At 33.1% G+C, this 12,857-nt stretch overlaps 1 pseudogene; it reads right to left on the reverse strand.

Annotated features, from left to right (window-relative positions):
- Window positions 1-973: 973 nt before the first annotated feature.
- On the reverse strand, window positions 974-1,873 carry LOC147411264 (VQ motif-containing protein 4 pseudogene; annotated as a pseudogene).
- Window positions 1,874-12,857: the final 10,984 nt, after the last annotated feature.

A 12,857-nucleotide genomic window follows, 5' to 3' on the forward strand; every position in this document is an offset into this window, starting at 1 on the left:
TATAATATATATATATATATATATATATCATTTACAAGTTATAATTAGAAAAATATTCTTTCAATAACACAATACATCATCTATAAAAACATTAATAGCAAAATTATAAATGTTCTAACAATATATAAGCCGATTTTTTTTCCTCGAAAACTAAAATCCATCTTTTTTACTATTAAAAACGTTATAGGAAATATAGATATTTTAAATTTACAATACATAATTTATATGAAAGCATGAAAAAATTATGTGATATCAATTAACTTTAAAAGGTATGAAAACCTTAAATCATTTATACTCATCGAGTATCGGCTCTGATTCCTATTTGGTTTGGTTCCTTTTAGACTCACCCGGCTATAATTGGGTTTTGAAAATAAGGATATGGAACTGGGATTTTCGGTTCCTATTCGATTCCAAATAAAGTGATACCCATTGACTCCCCTATGTGTAACTAGAAAAAGTTTGGGCAATTGATGTTCTCTAATTTATGTTTTAGGGTAAATTATCATTTTGTTCATTGAATATGGCAAAATTCCAATTCCTATTTTAATTCTTAAAACATGTTTTCCAACAAATTCATCACTTTTATAATCAACGATCTCTCATTGATAAAAATATCAAGGGTTTCTGACTTTAACATTACATGTAATCTCATTGGTAATTTATCAGTGAGATTCCTAAGTATAAAATTCACTTTAAATTTACTTGTGATCTCGCTCATAATTTATCAGCGAGTTTGCTGATTATGAAAGAGATGAACTCATTGGAAAACATGTTTTGGGAATTAAAGTGAACAGTATACCAGAATTGGAATTTTATCATAAGTTGCGCACGTATACGAAAATTTCTCTATTTTTTTTAGAGGGATTATTTTGCCACACAACTTCTACTAGGAGCACCCCAATTCATATGATATTCTATATTTCTATTAACAAAGAGTTGACACACATCTTCAGGTGCTCGTGGTAAAAGTTGGTGTGGCAATAGAAGCTCTCTCTTTTTAGCTGCTGAGGAATTCCAATTTTATATCATTTGAAAAATAACTACAAATGGAGTAATGGACCATAACCATTCCACATTGAGATCTTGCATCTCATCTTGACGGATCTCCATTAACATTCAAAAAGAGATATCAAATTGTACAATTGAAGCAAAGATCTCATCTTTGTCTACAAATAATCCATTACCCATTTCTCCTAAAGTACAAATTTAGGCTTTTACAAAACAACTTATAATTTAATTAAGAAGAACAACTTGAAGAAACTCTTGGCGATGTCACTGGAAACAGAGGCAAAAGACGAGGCTCTGTTTCTCTTGGAGTCGAAATCTGCGATGGATGCAAAAAATAACCCTTCTTTGCAATCGCTCTCTCCTCTTCAGATGAATTGTAGAGAATCGAATCATTAGTACAAGGCGTAACAGGGCTGAGAACAAGAGAAGGAATACTGGGTATCAAAATCTCTGGCTTTCTTGGCGAAAACCCAGAATTCTGAACCAATTCAGGCATTAAAAGACTGATCTTGATGTTCTTGAGACTGCTTCTCCGCTCATAGAGCTTAAACCCCTGTTTTTTGGGTCCAGTCTTGATTGGAGGGATAACGCTCTTTGAAGATGGATCAAATTTTGAGGCTTTTTTGTTGGTTGTCTCTGATGATCCAGTGAGCATCTGGACTACTTGTTTGAAAGAGTTGGAATCTGCTTCAATGAAGGTTGTTGGGTATGAGTTAGTTTCAGATCTAGAGATGGGTTTTGGTGTCAAAGGTGGTTGAGGATGAACTCCATTGCTGCTGATACTGCTACTATTGCTGATATTGCCTTTTGGAGATGTTAGAAGAGATGGGTTGTCTCTCTCTTGAGGTGTTAGTGAGATTTCCATTGATGGGTATTTTTCTGTAGCTCTGTTTGGGTTTGAACTTTGAAAGAGAGATGGGTTTTGGGTAGAGAAGAGGTTGAAAACTTGAATTTGATGATATGAGAAAGCTTTGTTTTGTTTTGGTCTTTGGGTATCTCTTTCTTTATGTTTTTTCTCCACTGTTGTGGTTTTTGGTGGGATCGGTTTTGAATTATCATGTGTTTGAGAAAATGTCAAAAGGGTTTGAAGTCAAAATATAATAACACCAACAAATTGGAATCTCATTAGTGGAGGAAGAAGTAGTCATCAAGAGTTTCAATATTTGTTTTTAATTGAAACTTCCAATGTTTGTCATTTGACTTCAGACTTCAGAGTTGTGGAGAGATGGACCCACATAAAAAAACATTATTTGAAACCAACAATATCAAAGTTATAAATGTTAGACTAGATGATTTCCTGATCTAACATTCCAACCTTCCCTCACCTTGAAAATAATTTTATTTGCCTTAGATTTACCAAAAACAGTGATAAGGTCATACAAGTAAAAATTTATAGAAACTCAAGGTAGCTTTTATGATCCATAGATCGGTTGTTGGGAATATCATTTTCAGAAATTTCATATTAAAATATATTAATCATTATTAAAAACATATTAATCCGATGTTTGGAGTGAATCCTCCGTTGTATGTCTTTTCTATAGCTCTCTGTAGTAATCTTTCCACGTATGAGACAAACTCATGTTAGAAACAAGGGAAAGCTACGTAGTGGACCCTGGTGGAGGGAGTTCTTTCTAATTAATTCCTAAATTTTAGAATTTTGGTCCATTTAGTAATTTTTTTTATTATTTCTAATCAGTTCCTAAGCCTCATTTCCCACATTTCTCACGATTGAATCTCCTAACCATTCGAATTCATTGTTTTCATCCAAAAAAATTGATTTTTTGGCATCTCAATCAAGTTTTGGAGACTCTATTCCATTGAAAAGGATATAAGAAAGAAGAAGAAGTCCTTTTCAAGGGTTTTTTCAAATATTTTTTATTTTTTATTTTAATTTTGAATGAAAATCGATCAAGAATGAGTCTTTTGATTTGAAATCATCTAACCAAGTCATTATCTAAAGTTTTTAGTCTATTTTTTCATGTTTTTTAGTGGGAAAATCTTGAAAATCGAAAATAAGTGGATTTTACTAGTGTCCAGTTCATCACTTTTTATTGTCAAGTTTGACAATAAATAAAAAAGTGGTGAACTCGACACTAAATAAAAAGTGGTGAGCTTGCCAATAATGAAGGATCATTAAAAAATAAAAATTTTATTAAATAGACTATCAAGCTATCACCAAAAACTTAGGGACTATCTAGAAATAAATCCCTCTGCCACAGTCCTTTAAATAATCTTTCCTAAAAAAAGAAACTATTGTTTGGCTTGATGGAAGACTTTTAAAATGGATGGTCACTGAACTCCCAATTTGGAACGATTAGATTGTCTAATGGATGTATGTGTTCTTCAAATCATCTGAACGCGCTCGAAGAAAAAAAAAAGCACTACAAAGGATCTATTCCCTGTTGGTTACCATACATGATATATCACAACTCTGTATCATTGGATCCTAACCGCAGTATGTTCTTTTTTGTGGATTGTCGTAAGAGAATCATGCCAAAGTTTCTTCTTATATGGGATGGTGCAGATGAGTGGGTATTCACCAATTTTGGCTCAATGGGTTAATTGGATCGATCACAATGTTTTTGCTGATCAGAAGATATACGATTAGTGGTCCAAAAAGAAAAATAGTCACTGAGAAGATGTTAAGGCCTTGTTCGTTTGGGCTTTCGAAGCCGGCTTTTTGAGCTTTTAAGCCTAAAAAGCCATTAGATGCACGTTCGTTTAAGCTTTTTTAGCTTCAGTAAATTAAAAAAAAAGCGTAAAAATGACTCTTTTTAAGAGTCTCTCTATGCCGGCTTCTTCATTCGGCTCTTGCGCGAAGCTCGTCACCGAAAAACGGTTGAAGTGAAATTACCGAAATACCCTGCACCTTTAATTAAATTTACAAACTAGTTATAACCTAAATTCGACAGAGAATCGAACCATTCTCTCTCAGCTTCGTCTTCTTCGATCGATTGTCACCCTTCTCTCTTCTCTCATCTTCGTCTCCTTCACCCGATCGACTGTGAATCCCTCTTCGTTATCTCATCTATCTCTCTCACGTTACAAGAATCGAGAAACATTTACGTTTCTCGTCTTCTCCAGCAAGTTCGATCAAACGATCGACGATCACGTTTTTCGTTGTCGCAGAGATCTCCTCTCGCTCTCTCTCTCTCTCTCTCTCGTCTTTTTCTCACAAACGAAAAGCCCTAACAGTAGACAGCAATATCGTCTCATTACAGACTTCGATTAGCGACCTCTTCTGTAACGGCAAATCGAGTCATTTGCTTTCCGCCATTAACGACCAAGTAAGGTATCAATTTTTAAGTTGTTTATTTATTTTTATTTTTTTTAAACGAAATTGTTTAATTTGTTTATTTTGGATGAGTTCTGATTTTGCTGTAAATCGAATTGATGAGTTTTTTTTATTTCGGATTGTTACCAATTCCTCCTAATTCAATGCTTAATTTGCTTTTTTTTTTTTTTTTAAATTTGTTTATTTGTTTTTTTGATAATTAGTTTTATTTGTTTATTTCGGATGAGTTCTGATTTTGCTTTAAATTTTGGATAAATGTGCTTGCTACCTCACTTAACATGAAAATAGCTTATATTATTATTTTTCCCACATGTTTGTCTGCATTAGATGTCAACATATATTCTATATATTTTTGTGGACATTTTCTGATTATGCCCACACAAAACACAAAATTAAAATTGAAACATGGGTGATGTTATAGGGCCTTTCAGTACTGATTTTGTCATGGTTTGGATTGATAATTATTTGGTTGATACAGATAAATTCTGAGAAAATTTTGTAAAAACTCCAAGCCTTTTTTTTATATGCCATATGGGCACTCTTTTTACGGTTCACTCTGATTTTTTCAATTATTTTCGGATCCAATTAAAGAATGGAATCATAACGGATAAATCCTTTTCCAATAGATTTACTTTATAAAGTGCACTATTTGTGATTTGGCCACGTGACGTAAAATCGTAGATCCGGAGTTACATTGTAACCCAACTCCCAATAGTATATGCTTTGCACACTCCCTCGTTTCTTTTGGTTGGTTATCTTTTCCCCCTAAGCTCTAACAAGGAGAAGTTCTGAACCAAAAAATCAAAAACTCGCTTCGCATTCCAACAGTGCTCAATTTCTCCAAACAGAAATCCTAATAGTAGTGATAATCTGACTACCCCACGTGGCACACTCAATCAACTTTATTGACATGACAAGTTTAGGAGCTGCAGATCTGTATGCCTCTGGATACACGGTTCCCTCAAGATAGACTTTTTTATGGGGAGGTGCAGTTGTGTATTCCGAGGCATATAAATCTGCGACTCCCGAATTTGTCATGTCAAGAGAGTCGATTGGGTATGCCATGTGGGATACTCACAATTCATAAATCTATTGTGGCAAAAGCAATTTATAACTTTACCATCTCAAGGCGTTTTTTTTGATTGTTAAATTATAAGTTGATTTTGATTTAGGATTGGGTGAATGGTTCGATGAATTGTATGTTAGGTGTTTGTAAAATTACCAAACTTAAGTGAATTATTGTTGATGGTGTTTAAAGTATTTTAAAAATTGTAGAATTTAGTAGAATTTTATATTAGATTCTTTTGAAGATTGTTAATGGTGCTTTAAAGATTTGGGTGTTAGTGAATTTTATATTAGATTCTGTTGAAAATGTTTATATTGGATACTTTGGGGAATGATGTGCTTAGCATGTTATTTGATATTTTTAACATTTACTTACTGTGATATTTGTTTACGATAATTATTTGTTTGCTTATGATTCTTATTGTTATTACTCATATTTTATTACGTTTTTCATTCTTTATTCTTATCCATTACTTTTTTTTTTAATGAATAATCAAATTGTCAGATGCCGAGAAAAAAAGTAACAGAACCAAAAGAAACAGAGTCAAAAATTGATTCCGCAAGATGGACACCCTATCTTCATAAGATTTGAGTTGATATCTCTGTGGAATTAGTTAAGAAGGGGAAAAGACCTGGTACTTCATTGAATGTATCAGGGTATTCATCTCTAATGAAGCAATTTCAAATAACAACGGGGCTTAGTTACACTAAGAAGCAACATAAGAATCATTGAGATAAAACAAAAGGTATTTGGGCTAGATGGATTAAATTAAAAGCATGTACTGGAGTGGGTTACGATGCTCTTAATAATAAGGTATTGGCGAGCGATGAATGGTGGAACTCTTAGTTGGAGGTAATTTTCAATTAGATTACCAAATAGGAATATCACGTTTACCAATTCAAATTTATAAAATAAGTTTATTTATTTTGTAGAAAAATAAAACTGATGCACAATGGCGTTATGACGGACTAGAACATGTTGAAGAGTTAGATATACTATTTGGAGGGACTTATGCTACTGGAGAGTATGTTGCAAACTTTTGTAATCCTGGTGTGCATCCATCTACTGAGTCATCTAGAGCAGCTGAGCACGAGCTTCAGGATGATGATGATGATAATGATGATGATGCGTTTGTCTAAGAAACGCAACCACCAGAGTCCCAACCACCTGTCGATATTAGTCCTGATGTTGATAGTGATGGTATCCCTCCATTTATTGCACCATCGCGTATGAAATCTAAAAGTAACATAGATTTTCAACATTTCAAACGACAGAAAATGACAAATGCAGTTATGTTGGGACGACAAATTGAGCGTTTGGTTGAAGCAGTTTCATCGAGGATGACTGCGAGTAGTGCAACATCCCCACCACCTACACAACCCGGTAGCATTAAGGAGTGTATTGATTTGTTGGATGCAACAACAGAAATCATTCCTAATAGTGATCGTTATCGGTTTGCACTAAAATTATTCAGTATGAAGAAGGAGTACAGACAAATTTGGTGCACGCTGAAAATAAATGAACTCCGTGTTGGGTGGTTGGATGGCGAAATGGAGGATGCTCGAGTTCATCATTCTAGATAGTGTGTGATTTTAATGTGTTTTTGTGTGATTTTAATATGTTTTTTGTATTGCCATCTTTCATTGATGGTTATGACTATATGCCATCCCTATGGTGGTATGACAATGCTTGTCTATTTTGTTAATGTTTTCCTTGGATTGTGTAATATGTTCATTAGTTGGTGAATGCTATTGTGTAATATTATCTATATTATTTGAATATTATAATTTTAAATGAATAATTTGTGCTTATGTACTTATACATACTTATGGATTCCAATGATGATATTTCCACCCATGATGGTATGTCAACCGACGATGATATGTCCAATAGTGATGAAGTTAATGACGTGAATGCCGTAGATGATGATTTGTCTTTAGATATTTTGGTAACATGTGCCATTGTTGCGATACATCAATATGTTGACACCTTTATTTATAGAGAACTACATAGGAATTCTTGTTATACTGGAGCAGATTATGTGCGTGACATCATTAATGGACTTGGTAATACATGCAATGATTTATTTAGGATGGAACGGCACGTTTTCCTAAATTTGTGTGACATATTAGAAGGGACGGGTCTGATAAAAGACGAAAAGATGATCTCGATCTAAGAACAAGTTGCAATGTTTGTCTATACCGTGGGTCACAATGAAAGGCATAGGGTACTGAGGGCTACTTTTAAGCATTCATTGGATACTATTAACAAATATTTTCATGTAGTTCTTAGAGCCTTGATTGAAATTTCAAAATTTTTGATCGTTCCTCCTAATCTCAACGAAGTCCCTATGCATATACGAACCAATGAAGGATATTGGCCATATTTTAAGGTATTTTCTCAATGATTTCTTTCATTTATCATTATTTATAATAACGTTAAATATAATTATTTATAGTTAAATTATGTAAATATAAGGACTATGTTGGGACGATCGATGGGACTCACATCAGTGCACATATCCCGTTCATGCATCAAAATAGATTTCGAGGACATAAAGGCATAACACAAAATGTTATGGCCACTTGTGCTTTTGATATGACATTTACACATGTCGTAGCTGGATGGGAAGGATCAGCTAATGATTCTCGCGTGTTCTTCGATACTATTACGAAGCCATCATTACAATTTCCACATCCTCCTCCAGGTTAGTTTTTTTTAAAATAAAGATAAAATACAATATTGAAAATGTCATTATTAATAGGTTGTCTTTTTTTTTTCAAGGTAAATATTATTTAGTCGACTCTGGATATCCGTTGATGGAAGGCTACCTCGCACCTTACCGGGGTACAACATATCATTTACAAGATTTTAAAAGAGAGTCAAGGCCAAGAACAGATAAATAATTATTTAACTATATGCATTATTCACTGAGGAATGTCATTGAGTGATGTTTTGGAGTTTTAAAAGTCAAATGGACAATTTTGAAGCAAATGTCACGTTACAAATTTGAAACACAACGAGATATTACATTGACTTGTATGGCACTTCATAACTTCATAAGGAAGCATGCAATTGCAGATGAAGAATTTTTACATTTCGAGGAAGAACAAATTGTGAAAGATGAAGGGGGTGCATCTGAACATGATAATATTAATGAGCCTGTAGATCGTCGATCTCGTGTTACCATGGAGAGGACAAGGAGTGGAATAACTAATGCATTATATGCTGCTTATGATAGAACTTAAGAACTTTGATTTATTTTAGATTTGTTATTAATGAAAATTATAATTCTCTTTTTATATGACATTGCAACACTTTTGATTTTCATATAATATGTATTTGTTTGAATGTTAATGTGTATGGGATATTATGTGGATGTCGGATTGTATATAGAATGTTATATGAATGTCAGATTATATATGGGTTGTTATGTGGATATAAATTGTGTATTATGCAGGTATTTTCTTTATCAGGAAAATTTCATATGTCCATTTTTAAGAGGAGGTGCTGCCGAAATTTTGATAAAATCATAAAATTTATACATTTATTTAAATTGAAAATAATTATTTTAATCATTTTTTAATATAAATTGATTATATACATTAGTATAATTATATATTTATTGTATTCTGGTTATTTTTTGTGCATTATCAATATTAAGGGTATTCTAGTCATTTTACCAGAATCCAGCAATAAAAAGCTATAAAACGAAAAGGCTTTTTTGGCTTCTGTGCTTCTGTAACGAACAAGCTTCTGCCGAATATGACTTTTCAGGATCTGAGCTTCTGCTTCTTCCAGAAGCTGGCTTCTGGAGCTGAAGCTGGCTTCTGTAAAGAACAGACCCTAAGTCATCTAATAAGGTAAATTTTTTTTAGTTAGGGATGTAAGATAAGGCCCATACAATGGTGGAGATGCAAAATCTCTCATAGGCGATAACAGCCTCAATTTTCTCAAGTTATACTAATTGATACCCAATATTTTATATATATAATAGTTTTTTTTTTCTCTCTCTCTCTCTTGGTTGGCACATTTTTAAATTGGGAGGTCAGTGACCTTCATTTTCAAATTCTTCCCTAACGAAAAAAGTTCATTTGAATTTTTTAAATCTGATCTATATCCATGGTTTTAAAATTCAGTTTCGCGTCTCGTCTCATCCATGCCAGATACTGATTCATCTTGGACGAGTTTTTTGATACGTTTGACAAGTCTTGTTCAAAAAAAAAAAAAAAAAATGAACGTGAGATTTTAAATCTCATCCGAAAAATTGATTTGTCTATTCGTCTCGTCCATACCTGATACCGAGACGACTTGGGTGATACATCTTGGTCTCGGACGAGTTTTGAAACCATAATTTATATCATTCAGGTTTTTGAAAAAAAAAAAAAAAACACATAGAAAAACATGTAACGAAGGGTGAGAATGTAATCCCACTAACTACAAGCGTCTTTAAGGTTTGATGCAAAGGGTGGGGTTCTCTTCAAACCCAAACTTATTAATATATAAAAAAAAGGGTCGTGATAAATTGGCACTCTAAACCTGACACTCTTTGTATGCTCTTTGATGTGGTAGTGTATAGAATCATAGATCTTTTTATTTTTCAAGTTACACAAGGAAAAAGATCTATGGTTCTATGCATTGCATGTCAGAAAGCGTACAAAGAGCATCAATTTATTATTAATTTAAAAAAATCAACATATAACAAAAATCATCAGGATTATTCCTAATTTATTAAAAGATATATTATAGTAAATCCAATAAATAATTGAAATTTAGTTACTAACTTGCATTCAATTTTTGCTAAACAAAGATCGTAAACCATTGCCTAATAAAAGGTACAAATTTTTTTTAATAAGGAACTCCAATCGCAAATGAAGAGTTAGAGACGGACAAGAAGACGAAGACTCGAACGATATATCTCATAAATATCAAGGTGTGTGGAACCTCATTTTTATTGCTTAATTAACTCAACTAACTCAGGGACTCCATCTATTAGAAGCTGTATTTCGAATTTGAAAATGAATCATTTTGATTTTCTACTGAAAGAGTTTCAGATGTATGCACCGACTTCGTAGTTGGATGTCGTAGCGCCTAATAAACTCACCCCTCATGATCGAGATAGCCATAGAGAATCTATAGTTAAATAATCTATAATTAAGTGCCCTGACTAAGCCAGCTTTACTTCCAGCATTTTAGACAAATGTTATGGTAAGTTTGGTAATTTTGGTGCAAAGCAATGGCAACTTTGTGATGAACTTTACTTGGATCTCTCTAAAATGAAAATCCAAGAGTCAGAGAGAACAATGATGTTACGTACCATTACATCATGAAGCCGACCACTAAATTCCAAAGTCTACGACACCAGTTCTCATGATAATTGCACATCAAAGTATGAATGTGCATATTTATGTCAAAAAAAACATTTTCCTTCCCATCCAAGCAAGATTTTCAGCCTTAATAAGGGTCATTTTTCTCAAATGAATTACGACATTAGCAATACAACGCCACAACCCTCTAATTTTCATAAAACAAAACTTAGATAAAAAAAAATAAAAAATTAGAAAATAAATTTTTTTTAGATTTGATCCAAGACTTTGAAAAATGATGATTACTGATAAGGTCCCAATAATATCATTTTGGGACCGTAATTTCACCGAGATTACCATCGTATAAATACTAGTTCCCTTAAAATAATAATAAATTTTATTAAATCCCAAATTAATGTGACTAACAATAGTTTGTTACTAATTTCAGGTGAAAAGGGCACATTCGGAAACCAACAAAAGAAATAACTATTATGGTTACAATACGCGGGCCGAAAGGAAATTTCTAGAAAAATATCGATCGATTTGGGCGCCACGTCACCGCGCCGCGGCTAGCCAAGATCGCGCCGCGGTCATTTCGAGGAATTTATCCTCGAGATTTTTACAGAAACTTCTAGAAGCTTCGGTGGTTGTAACTGATTGGGTCATTTGAATCGAATTATCCGCTAAATCACCCCGATTACCCGAATAAGAACATTATAAATTTGAGGGTTGATTTCAAAGAAGGGGTCCCCTCTTGGGTCCCTCTTAGCCCCTCTCCTTGCTCTCTTCTTCTCTAAGTTTTGATTTCTCCTCTTTGTAATTCTCTGCAATTTTCCTTTGAGTGAGATCTTGAGTGTAGTGAGAACATCAAGAGGAACCACTCATTGTTTATGTAATTGTTGGAAGAGCTATAAAAGGAGAATTTCGGATCGATCATCGTCTTCATCTTCTTCACCCATATTCTTTGCTTTTTATTAATTGTTGCAATTATGAATCTTGCAATGAGTGGCTAGAATCTCCTTAGAGAGTTCAATAATGCCAGAGCAAGTCCATCCATTTAATGTAGTTTCAAATTCATTATTCTTGCTTATCTTGTTAAATATTCTGTAAATTCTTCTTTGATTAGATCCCTTAGCTTATATTTCTGATTCAACTTTGATAGCCATTACTTAGATAAGTTCAAGAATGGCTATGCTTGTGAAGAATCAGAATATAGATTAAGCAATCTCAATCAGATTAGGATTTACATGAATAACTTCTAGTTACTTTCGTTGATTAAACGGCTCCACTTTCCGATCCATGAGCAATGACTTGCTACATGGATTGAGTTAGATTCAGAATTAATCTGCATTGTGGATGGTTTGCAAAGGCTACATTGAACTCTCTAAACTCTTTTCCTTATACCTTCAATCTCTATTGTTAGTTTAATTTCATTTACCAATTAGTTGCTACTTTCTTCTTTGTTTTATTTTTACAAATCAATTTGTTTTAAGAAAAATCTGTTTTCTAAATTCTGTTTTGGCATTTTTATCCGAATGAATCCTTGAATCCTCATTGTCCCTGTGGAACGAATTCGACTTGCCCAAAGTCTTAGTTCAAATCTTTATCTTTGCATCTTTATTGCAAGCTTTACAACCGATCAATTACCAAACTTCCACTTATCTAAAAAATTTAAGATAAAAATTCAATGGTAAAAAATAACTTTTTTTTTCAAAGTTCATAGAACTTTTTCCTTTACAACCCTAAAGTATTGAATCATGTTTTTTTGGTCACAAGTTGGGTCCAAGTACCCTTATTAAGACTAGTTAGATTAAATATTTTTTTCTAGTTTCCCAACTTATGGTAGAATAGTACTAAATTGACTAAAAGAAAAATAAATTTAATGTGGGATGTACACGGAATCACATCTTATGCCAACTGTTTGTGTTTTTTTGTGTCAGTTTAACATGTCTCTTTATGAAAAGAATCTTTCTAAACTAATTTAAGGAGGAAGTTAGTTTAGCATTTTCCTTATGAAAATTATATAATGAATAGGAAAATGTTGGAATGATGCAAATGGAGACATAAAAGTGACAAAAATAATGTGGTGGCACGCATATAATCGTAGATGCTTTGTACTCGTATTTCGCGGAAAAGCATCTATGGTAATATGCACGACACCACATCATTTTGTCACCTTTGT

This window comes from Akebia trifoliata, chromosome 1 (genome assembly GCF_017979445.1).
Source record: "Akebia trifoliata isolate Shusen 1 chromosome 1, ASM1797944v1, whole genome shotgun sequence".
Lineage (NCBI taxonomy): Eukaryota > Viridiplantae > Streptophyta > Magnoliopsida > Ranunculales > Lardizabalaceae > Akebia > Akebia trifoliata.